Below are 12,766 nucleotides of genomic sequence, written 5' to 3' on the forward strand. Positions count from 1 at the left end.
ACTATTATTGGCAATTGCTTTTCTATATTTTAATTAATAGCCGAGAGGTGTGCTTGACTCGGGGACACTGGTGAATTGGGCACTTGCAAGATGTGTGACTGGTAAATCTATGTTCTTGATGGTGAAATCTGGTATGTCTCCCTCTTCCAGAAAGGGAGCTCCAATAAATAACCTCAAGTGTATAGGATTAGAATGTAACAGGCAACACCAAGACACAGCGTGAATTTTAGGTGCATCATCCCAGGTGATACTCAGAAATGTTGTAAACCAAGACCTGTGAGTGAGTACCTGGCTACCCCATTAAATTTTATCTCCCAACACTTATTCAACAATTCTTTATAGCTGAGACCACACTTTGCCTGGAGAAAGGGTGAAGAATGAGGGACACTGGCAGCAGTGCCAGTTCAGGTTTCGGTCCCTAATACCACAAGAGCAAAACAGTACGTATCCAAGTGAACCAACACTCAGTATTCAGGAAACATGTGGTGTGACTTCAGAATGCTCCTGGAGGCCTTAGCTCTCATCTTCAGCAGTCATTCAAGTATTCCCTAGAGAGAGTACTCTCCCTAAGGTGAGTTCTGGCTAGCGGTTTTCTTAACCTTACTGTCTCCAACAATGTTTTGGTGCCCCTTATACGCAGGTGCCTCTCTCTGCCAGATGCCCAGTGGACCTCCTCCTGACTCTGGCTCTGAAAACACCTAGACCCTTGCCAGGCACATTTTCTCCTCGACCTGGGTGGCCACGCTCAGAGGGTTTATGGAGGAAAAAAATGTGGAGAACCATTGCACAGAAGGCTAGAAACCCTTTTAACTGGTGATTCATGAGACTGGAGAGCATGGGGGGATGTGAGGCTCATACAATCATAGAATCAGGGAATCGTACATAAGAAATGGAAATAGAGGGTTACCTTTTTCTTTTTCTCCTTCCTTTCCCTCCCTCCGTCCCTTCGTCCCTCCTTTTTTTGGTAATATAAAGTAGATGCCTTTATAACTTGTGATTCATGGAGACTCAGCAAAATGTTAATGACATTTAAATCACGTATATTAACAAATGAGATTCTTGGGCCCCATCTTCCTTCCTAAGAAATAAAACTCCAGTTATGTAGGGTGAGGGGAGAGCTAAACCTTGAGAACAAGAATGTAAGAAACTGGAGCAGAGGTCCTTCTAATTTGCTGTTTTTCAGCATAGATCCAATCTAATTGGTTCAAGTATACTACTTAATAACAGTAAGAGAATTATTAAGTTCTTACATGTCCCAGATACTATGCTAAGGAACTTACAGGAACACTCATGACATTGCTCATTTCTACTTTAGAGGAGAAAAGTGAGGTTCAAAATCTCAGCTTAAATTCCTTAGCTGGTAAGAGGCAGAGCTAGTATTCACACACTAAAACATTTCTTAATCTTGGTGTCATTAGTAAATTGGGATAATTAGAGCTACTTGCGAAATCATTATTAAATAAATAAATAGCTGGGAGGTTCCTGGCATCCGGCACTAGGTATTGAACCACACAGAGAATCTATTTTTAACTTGCTTTCCTTGAATGTCTTCTCTTCAGACTGAGTTATGGTTTTTGTCCATTTCACATCTTCTCCAAGCTATGGAATAAAACTCATGTAATATTCTCCCCCACTGTTTTATTCTCCTTTTAAGCTACTAGATTCTGTACTGTCCACTGTCCTATACCTGTCCCTATCACATCTTCTTTAAAATCAGATATAGAGAAGGAAGATGTGTATTTTTTTTCTGCATTCTCTTTTCCTTTAGAATTTTATACCATGCATACGTATTAACTCTTCAAAAAGTAAACATTTAAAAACTCAGGTGAAAGCATGCTGAAAATACTCATGCCTACTGTACCTCATCAATGATGTGATTTTCATGTCACATTTCTGAGATCCACCCTTGAACTGAAACACAGGCATTTTAGGGTTGGTAAGTTCCTTACTAGTTAGGCTTGTTTTCACACACCTAGCCCAGCATTTAAGGGGATATATTTTCATCCAGAAAGCATCTATGCTACAGAGTACCATCAATACACACGTCTCTGGACACACCAGCAGACACATGCACGCACACAGTTCCCCAACAGTGGACAGCCAGGTTTGCGAAGACTTGCTCTTTGGCACAGAGATAAACTTCTTTCCTAAACCAAGGCATAGTTGATTTCTATTGGCAAGTTTAAACAAAACGTTTTTACTTGCCCATCAAAAAGTAACACCATTACTCCAGGAACTCTTACTTGGAAAATTACCAGTGTCTCTTTCTAGGTTCTCAGTATTTCTCAGGCTTTGGCTATGAAGGCCGCTAGCCTGTTCTGTCTCTTCCTGCTCAAGCTCTTCTTCCGGGTTGTGCCAAGGAGTACAGAACCAGGCCTGTTCAGAGTTAGGATTTAAAGAACACACAACCACAAAAAATTAATAATTTTAATCTGACACAGATGCAGCTGTTCCTCTTCTGCTTGTATGCCCTTTATTCTGAGTTTCCTGATGGCTCAGTCATATGCAGTGCTGGCCCATGATCGGTCCTCGGTAAACACATTCTTTCAACACATGCCTTAATCTCAGTTTGAGGTATCTAGGGCAAGTAAATTTTAAAACTCACTGTAAATAAAATTTAAAGCTCAAACAATGGATGAAATCCAACTTCAGCCACTCCCCATCTTTCACAAAAAGAAGCTAACCAGGGCCTGGGTGGTTGGGAGCAGCTGGGGTGTCAAAGTTGTTCTTGGGACTAAGGGAGGCAGGGGCCACAGGATTAGGAGCCCCTTCCTACAGGGGCAAGGTTGTTCTGACCAATTTAGGTCAGATAAACATTCAGACAACCAACATTTATGACTATAGCTCGGGTCCAAGGCCTTGTCCTGGCCATTGGAGGAAGTGCAAAGATACAAGCTGAGTCCCTGCCTTCTTAGATGTGCCAATCTGTTTATTAAAAGACATGAGGCTTATCTAGATGGTTCTAACAAGTGCTTGAGAGGTACAGAGAGGAATGGTAAAAATTCTCCGGAGGCATTTGAATGGAGCCTGGAGAGACTAGGAAGACTGGGACAGGTGCAGATGGAGGACATGTGGCAGGTACAGAGACAGACAGAGAGACTAAAAGGGAAACACCGCGGGGGTCAACGTGCAGTAAAGAGGCCATCGGCTATGTTGTCATGAAGCACATCTCTCCGCCCAAGAGCAAAGGGACCCCAGCTCCCTGTGACTTGGTGTCTCCCAGGAATGAGCAACACTGGAGGTGGGGAAATAGTGTAATTAGCTCCCCACAGACTTGTCCAAAAGTGGATTGTCAGCTATGATTTAACAGGGAAGATATGTCAGTTTTAGTACTGTGCAGGGGACCATCTCAGGTTCGAGAAAACATCTTCAATCCATTACAAGGAATTTCTTGTCTCCCTAGGTGGTCAGGTAGCTCTTTCGATGTTGGAGCAGTTAGAGAAAAGTGAAACAGAGCCCTCTGTTTGTTTTTCAGCTTATAAAGTTTGCCTGAGGTTAAGAAATATCTGATGGTGAATCTTAAAAACAGACTTAAGTCATTTAATTCCTCTTAAAAATTACATTCATCAGGGTGCTTTTTCAGGTGTACAATTGTATACTACGCCATCTGTATGTTGCCTTGTGTGCCCACCAGCCAAACATACATTTGACCCCCTTTACCCTCCTCATCCCCCGCCACCAGCCCCTTCCCCTCTGGTAACCGCTATACTGTTGTTTATGAGTTTGTTTTCTTGTGTTCTGTTTTGTTTTGTTCTGTTCTTAAGACCATTTGATTCTTTGGAACCAATGAAGTGAGAAGCAGCAATTTGGAAACATTTTTATTTGCTATGTAAGGTCTGCTTGTTGGTTTCTATCCTCAAAGGAGCCAAGTTTGAACAGTGCTGACCGGTTTGGAGTGTCTTGTGATGTGTGCGATCAGAGTATGTTTTCCCATATCCTAAATGTCTGAGCCAGGGCAACTTTTGACCATGTTTCATTTCATTCATATTTTAAGAAAATATCTGTAAGCCTGTTTTTAAATTTTAAGATTTTATTTAAGTACTTTTAGAGAAAGTGGAAGGGAGGGAGAAAGAGAGGGAGAGAAACATCAATCAGTTGCCTCTTGTAAGTGCAACCCAGACACGTGTCCCACGGGGAATCCAACTGACTGATGATGTTTTGCTTTGTGGGACTTTGCTCTAATGGAACTACACTGCTCAGGGCTGCAAGTCTTTCTCTTGTTAGCTGTTGTGGACCAGAACCCCTACTGCACTCAGGACTGGACAGGAAATGGCCAGACATTTCTTTGTAGATTTAGAAAGATGCTGATTTTTTGCTATAAAACACTGAACTGGGATATGAAGAAGGCGAGGTGAAAGAAAAGGGCCTAAACACTTGTACTTTGACATATTAATGTGGTGAATGCAGACTAAATTTCCATGCACCAGTCATTATGCTGCATTATGATGCCCAGTAGCAGAGTTGTGTCTCTTATCTCAATGACATTACATTCTAATTACACAAGAGGAACCTACTTTTTATTTTTTACTTTTAAATGGCAGCATGTTATTTGCTTAGGGTAAACAGTCACCTTCCTGTTCCATGTCATCTTCACAGGGAAGATAAACTTGATGTTGATACTGAAGGCTATCAACATAAACTTGATGTTGATACTGAAGGCTGATGTGTGAGGAATGAACCTGGGAGAACGAGCACACAAATACAGTGAGCTGGCTCTGCAACTCCTCAGCTCTGCGACTCCTCAGCTCTGCGACCTCTGGTGCACTTTACTGTACTTTGATTTTCTGTGTTTTGGGTCCTGTCCGAAAGAACGAGCTGATGATATATTCCAGATGCCTCTCAAATACCAGTTCCCAAGAAGGTGTCTGCCTTCTGGGTCTTTTGGGACCTTGCAATTGACATTGGATGAACACTTCTTGCTAAGTTCAAAGCACTGTGTCTTAGGCAATGGACAGGGCAAGGCACCAGAGAGGGAGGGCTGCTCTCTTCAGGGAACTCATGTACAAGTTCCTATGCATGGAATCATTTCCAAATGGGAAGGGGATATTAGAGCCAACTCTAGGAGTAATGATAAAGATACAGAACACTAAAATAAGAAGTCTGGAAGCTTTCTTTTAGACAAAGAAATTGTGTCCCTACATATATTATTAGGGTATATTCTTATACGTGGAGTTAACATATTTATGAAGAGCTGTGCAAACTGATTATCACGAGCATTTTCAGAGACTCTGGGAGCTGCTATCCTACTCCCTTGTCATGAATGTGGAAAGTGGTGCCATCTTGGCTACCCACTCTTTTCCCACCCCCCCCCCCATACACCCATTACTTCCCAATGTATATCAAATAGGATTTTACAGCTGGGAGTTCTGTTTTTTTGTTTAAACAAAAATACTTGTAGACATGTTTTCTTCAAGTTATTTCCTTACTTATTGTTTTCTGATATGTCCAATACCAACATTCCCACGGGAAGTGTGATAACCAGTGAGGAATACTGGTGTCGTTCCATTTCTTTGCAGTGAAGTAAACTGGAAAAAGCAAGAGCCAGTCAGAAGCAGCTTCATCACTTCCTGGAGAGGTAAGAGCAGTGTACTCAAGTGGTCAGGCGCAGAAAGAATTGGGTAGTTGTTAAAAATGTGAGTAGCCCAAGCCCCATTACCAGAAATGCTGATTTGCATTCTAAACTAGCCCTGTGCACTTAGGAATGCTTTCAGCAGCAAGTAACACAATACCCAATAACAATCAAACTACCTAATGTACGTCTCCTCGATGCAGCTCAATAATGTTATCAAAGGTCCAGGCTCTTTCTCTCCTACCTCCTCAGCACAGTAGCTTTTTATCGTACATGTCTCATCTCACGGCCACAGATCACTGCTGCTCCTACTAGCACATCTTCCCGACTGTGCCCAGCAGTGGGCACCAGACAGCTCCCCTTGTGTACCTTCATCTTTTTTCAAAAGCAAAATCTTTCCTAGAAACTCCCCATCTCTGGTAGAGTCTCCTTACATGTTTTTTTGGCCAGAACTGTTGCTGGTGGCCTCCAGCTGAAAGGAGATGGCAAGGCATCTAGGAGAGCACGATGGGATAACAGGACTAGAGTATAAAACTAGTGTTTGCCTGCTAGCACACTGCCACCTGGACGTAGCCGGGGTTCTGTTGTAAATGAAGAAGCAAGGGTCGACCACTGATGTTGGCCCAGGCCCTCAGGCGATTCTGAGGCAGGGCCACACTTCAAACCAGTGGCTGTCAGACCTCATCTGGGTCACATCAGAACTATCCAGGAAACTTTAAAAAAAAAGCACCAGAGGCCTGGACTTCAATGATTCAGTGGATCGGGGATGAGGCCTGAGCATCAGGATATTTTTAAAGCTCATTAAGTGATTCTGGTGTGCAACTAGAACTAAGAACTTACTGGACTGATCCATTTCTCTAAATGCCAGTTAGGAGACCCTGGAGATACTAAGATTATACTAAGATTATAATGGTTATTTGCCACAGAGGATAGGTATTAGCTTTGGTACACATACAGTTGCAGCTCAAGCCAGCACATAATAAATGCACCAAAGCTTTGGATCTCTGTCCATTCTCTTTGGCTAGATTGGCTTTAGAGGCAGATTTTAGTTTTTTTTAAAAAATAATACTTATTTTTAACTCTATTCAGGAATAATTGACAAATATAATTGTATGAAGTGTACGATGGGATGGTTGGATACACATACAGATTGTAGATAATTAGCACATCTATCACCTCATATATTTAATAGTTCTTTTTCTGTGTGGTGAGAATGCTTAAACCCCACTCTCTGTAACTTTCAAGCACACAGAACTGTGTTACTCACTATGGTCACCACGCTCTACTTGAGACCTCAGGACTTAGTTGTCTTGTATCTGAAAATTTGTACCCTTCTGACTACTCATCCGTTTCCCTCTCCCCCCAGATCTTGGAAACCATTCTATTCTATGAAATGGGCTTTACAACTCAATAGCAAATAAAGCAAAGACTCCAATTAAAAAATAGACAAAGGACCTACACAGACATTTTTCTAAAGAAGACATACAGATGGGCAACAGGTACTTGAAAAAGCACTCAATATCACTAATCGTCAGGGGAATGCAAATCAAAACCACGAGATACCACCTCACACTTGTTAGGAAAGTTGTTCTCAAAAAGAAGTAAGTAATTGGTGAGGATGTGGAGAAAAGGAATTCATTATACACTGTTAGTGGGAATGTAAAATGGTACAACCAATAGAAAAACCTGAAAACTGAACTACCATATGATCGAACAATCCCACACCTGGGTATCTGTCCGAAGGAATGGACGTCAGTTTCCGGAGGAGACATCTGCACACCTGTGCCCGTTGCAGCATTACTCACAACAACCTGGACACAGACACAAACTAAGTGTCCACTGACAAGTAAACAGAGGAAATGTGACACACATGAACCACACTGGTTCAGGAAATTACTCTTTTGGAGCAAAGCACACTGTGTCCAGTGTATATTTCAGGAGTTTTCAGACAAGTATGGTTTTAACCTGATTTTCAACTTCAGGAAAATTCCAAAGTATTGAAAATCAAAGTACAGAGAGTACAGAGTGTGAAATCTGGATAATCTTGAGAAGTCAAAACAAAAAACATTAAAGGCCTAAAGACAGAAGACATGGGTGAACTTTCAAGGCCATGCTTTATAGTCATTCTATAGTGGACACCATGGGGTGTGGTCCAGTCCCCCCTTCAAGTTTGAGGCCCCCATTCCCCAGCTGCTGGGAGTGTTGGCAGCCGACGGCTCTCAGCTGAAGACAGCTGCCTTGTTCAAGGTCATGCCCGCTCCCTGAGCAGTCCTCATCCAGTGATGGGTAAATACTGCTGTGTAAAGGCCGGGCAGCCTGCCCTAAGCGGGACAAGACTGAAAGGTTTCCCCAGTTGCAGAGTTTCCCTGAGGGATTAGCTTAGGCCTTACAGGTTCAACACCTCCTTCTGCACAAACCTGTTTCTCCTACTTCCCTATAGTTGTGAATCCCAAGGGTACCTCCCAAACACCTTCTGGCATGTCCACCTCCAGCCAGCAACAGATTCCAACAAGTCCCATCAGCCCTGAGGACAGACTGTTCACCAGAGGCCTCCAAAGGGGAGGTACGTGTATGTATACATACAGGCACAAATGTGTGTTCTTGTGTTTCATTTGCAAAAATAAGAAAGGGCAAATGATCTAGCAGTTTGAAATATGACAGAAAAAATAAATTTACTGGATTTTAAAATTCTATCATGAGCTTCAATTTTTCTTTTGAAACTTTCCAACACTACCAACAAAACTTTTCATTACAGAAGTTATTGCTTAACCTCCCTCAAACTATAATCTCACAAAAAGCTTAGCCTCCAAAAGGCAACCTCATTTGCCCTTACAGTTCACCTGGCAGGGCTTCATCTCAGGTAACTAGGCATCTGTGGTCTTGGAGGTCTGCTCTTTACTTCTAAGTCCTTAGCTTTCACCGCTCATTTGGTGAGGCAGATTTGAAGGCTCACCATCTCTGCTACGGTTAAGTCATAAGAGCCTCTCTAGACACTGAGTTCCTGGAGCAGGACTGTGTCGTTTCCTCTCTGCAACCCCAGGACCAATGAAGTACCTGGGGCAAAAATAAGTCATTCACATGAATACAAGAACTGGACTTCTAGGGTAGAAGGAAAGTGAAGGAAGGGGTAATGAGAAAGATGTTGAAAAATACAAACCCTAGGCAAAGGCCTGAACTACACAACACTTGGAAGTTGCTTCTCATCTCCAGGCAGTTTCTTCCCCTCACTCCTCATCGCCACCCTCAACCTGGCCAGCCCGCCCTTCACAATGATTGACAGAAGTGTGACCCTCTTCTTATTACTGAAAGATATGTTTGTGCTCTGGGGGAGTATAATAAAATGGGGGACTGCGCCCAAATCCTGACTGCTGGAGATGGAGCAGGGGTCTATTTTCGTTTCCACTTCTCTAATGGTTCTGTTCCTCCCATCTTATGTGTTTAGCAGAGGGCTCTAAGGTACAGCTAAATTGTATCCAACGGGAAGGAAACCGTGGGATTCACTACTATAATACTGAAATAGCAACTCTTTAGTTATGTGGACTCAAGGCTAGAACACTGAAGCAGAAAAAAGCAGTGAACCAAGTTAACTGATCTGGGTGCAATACAGGAGGGGAAAAGTGAGGTCACTGCACTTGTGTTGCCTCAAGATGTATCTCCATTCTCCATTCAAACAGCTGAACTGAATGAAGGGTAAGGTCCTTGAAGAACGCGTTTTGTTTCCTGCTTCGTTAATGAGGGCGACTATTCCTAAAAGACAGTTTGGAAACGTCAGAACAGTCAAAATTTAATTTAACCACAACATCCTTGGCTCTAGAAGCCAATCTATAACATGGCAGACTGACTGTTTCTGTGTGGATTGACTGGTTTAGAATTAGGGTACTAGGAGATTTGACCTCTACGTTACCACACCTGTCTCCTGGGTGTGAATCTGACTTACATAAAAGCTAACAGAATAAATTATTTGCTGACCTTGGGTGTACAGATTAGCCTGGACTGAATCTTGGGAGGAATTACCTGTGGGTCAGGTGAAAGGAAATAACTGTTAACAGCTCCTGATTTTAACATGCCATGGCAGGGGTGAGATTAATTTCTAATTTCTAGGTGTGAGAAGCACAATCATCTCACAGAGGAAACCACTATCATCCTGTCACATAAGGTGGAGTTTGGAAAATAATGGTACCAGTTCAAAGGAAACCAAGCTACAGGGTACGGCACAAATACAGAGTACGTTGTAATAACGCCCCTCTTTATTACAAAATCTTTTATTACAAAATCATAAGCATGTAATTCTGTAACATAATATCACAGTCGAGCACACCATGTGACATTTTAGGTGAAATGTTCAAATTGCTGTCCATCTCATGCCAGACATTCATTCACATGCCCTACCAACCACACTCGAGCAGGCACAGCTTCTGTCAGACCCTGTACTTTAATGTCCTTTAAAAGAACCATTAATCTCACTGATACTAGTAACTGCTTTTGGGTAAAGTCACTGCTTCACATTCTCACGGCATCTATTTCCCTTGCTTCACTCTGTTCAGTTTCAGTAACAACAGAAAGTTTGAGTAACGTATTTTTGGGCCATAAGATGCATGTAGGTTTTAGAGGAAAATAGGAAAAAATTTTGAAGCAAAAAATGTGGTAAAATATTTAATAACATAAATAACATAATATTTCACTGATGTAAATATAAACAGAACTCAACAGCAGCATTAACAACCATTATTCCTCCCAAATCTAGGGGTGGGAGGAGTATGTCTTATAGTCCAAAAAATATAGTAATTATCCATCTAATTATAGATTTATAAAGGAAAAAAGAAAATTCTGTAAAAGACACCCTTACAAGTGAGTTTCAAATAACTCTATTCAGTGATCTAGAGTTATCAAACAGCAAATTTAGAAAACATCCAGTAAGGTTAGGATTGGTAAAGACTACTGACTTAGTAAGAGGCCATATAAATTTCTACTGCTTAATATACAGCAAAAATTTTATATGAAGACATTACCTTACATTATTGCCAGGTAATCCATTGCCCTAAATGAGGTCATTTGTGATCTCAAATTAAAATCTAGGAGCACGCAGCTGTTTTTCATCTCCTTCCACCCTCTAAGTCAGTATATTACAAGGAGCACTGGATACTGACGAATTTTGAACTTCAGACTCAGGTTGAATTTCACCCCTCAGTTCTGCTTCACTTGTTCTCCCTGAGCCACTCGACCTCTGAACACCAGTTTTCCATTGGTAACTTTGAGGATTTCATAGCCTAAGAGGGTCTAAGAACAATAAAACATAGAATGAAGGTCTAACCTAATAAAGATTATGACTATTTCAGATGGGAAAAAAAAACACAAAAAACAAAAACTCACCAAATACTGATTACTTAAGGATCTCAGAAATAGCTGGTCACATGTCTAATTTAGGATCACTAAGGAAACAGAGTTATTTATTTCCCAACTCTTTTTCTTGTTTTCACTTGACGAATCGGTTCTCTGGTGGAAATGAGTGAGAGCTTCAGACTGGAATGAAAGGAAATCTTCCTCATTTTTTGTAGAGTAGATATCAATTTGGCTCAGACTCTAAAAAGGTAATGGTACCCGGAATGCTTCTAGCGTGGGTGGGTGGGGGGGCGGGTAGGGGAGGTTCTGCTACTTCTGGCGCCTTGGAAACAGGTGGCCAAGGAAGGACAGCTTGGTGAGAAGTAAGAGAATCCCAATGGGTCTAGGTGGCTCTCATAAGTTACTCTGGAATTCTCATTGTTATTCTGGAACCCCCATGAAGACTGGTCTGTGTTGTGCTGTGGTAGAAAGAGAAGACAAGTCCATCCCACGAGGCTCCATCCCAGTCAGAGCAGAAGATAACAGTGCCCAGTGGACAACTATATCCCAGGAGGCAACGGCAAAGCACAGGAGAATCCTCAGCCTCACTTTTCAGAAAGAATACTTGTGATTTTGTTCCCAGGAGCTATCCTCTGCCACAAGGAGTGCCATTCAAAACGTCACGTAGCACTTTTGCTAGACAAGATGACATTAACTTGGGGTTAAAAATAATAAGGCAAAGTCTTAGTAGTTTTCAAGTTTTTAAAAATGTGCCCGTATTTTTGCTGGGTAGGTTCTAGAAGGAAACACTGCCAAAGGCAAGAGGAAATTCTAGGATTATGTGGGCATGTATTTTCTGAGTCGTGTCTCTTCCTTCCCCTTTTCCGTTAATCCTAAGAAAGTTTCTTTAGCTGGTGAGAGGGAATTAAAATTCTCAAAACATATGTAATTCTTTTAAAAGTCTTCAAAACATCTACTGATAGAAAATGGGGGCAATAAAACATCTTGAACTAAAGGATTGCTGCCAATGAGAAGAAAAGAAAAAAGAAAATACATGGGATGAGAGAATAAAAGAATAGGGGAATTCAAAGAGCCAGAAATTCCAAGGCAAGAAGTGAGGGGAAATTCAACCAGGCAAGTATGTTTGTAAAAACTATTTTTATGAACAATTAATCATTCTATTCCCCATTATTCTAAGCCCATACTGTCTCCTCATCAAATACAAATACTTATTATATAAATCTAATTATATGAAAAAGCAATAGTTTCAATATTTTAAGAAAAATCCAACTACTAAAATAACCATAGCTTTCTACTCCAATTTCTCTCTCCCTCTCTCTCTCTCTCTCTCTCACACACACACATGCACACACAACTGAACAGTACAAATACAGAAAGACAGCTTTGTATAGATCTAAAGGAGCCCTGGCTGGTATAGCTCAGTGGATTGAGTGCTGGCCCGAGAACCAAAGGGTAGGTGGTTGAATTCCCAGTCAAGGCCCATGCCTGGGTTGCAGGCCAGATCCCCAGTATGGGGAGCGTGAGAGGCAACCACATATTAATGTTTTTCTTCCCCTCTTCTCCCTTCCTTCCCCTCTCTCTAAAAATAAATACAATCTTTTAAAAAGACTAAATAAATAAAATCTTTAAAAAAGACGTAAAGGAAAAGTTGAATTGTTGCTTCTCTTTTAAACTTCTTTCTGGATTTCTATCACATGATTCCTTTACAATTTAACAACATGAATGGAAAGTGAAATTCAACCTAAATGCTACCAGGTGTATAACTCCAGTGTTATAGGTGTAGAAGGAGAAAAGACAATGCAGTTTATTTAGGGTAAGTTCTATGAAAAAAGATTTGAAGCTGACAAGAGTCAGAAC

Source organism: Phyllostomus hastatus, unplaced genomic scaffold (assembly GCF_019186645.2).
Source record: "Phyllostomus hastatus isolate PE091 unplaced genomic scaffold, TTU_PhHast_1.1 phas_scaffold_78, whole genome shotgun sequence".
In the NCBI taxonomy this organism is placed as follows: Eukaryota; Metazoa; Chordata; class Mammalia; order Chiroptera; family Phyllostomidae; genus Phyllostomus; species Phyllostomus hastatus.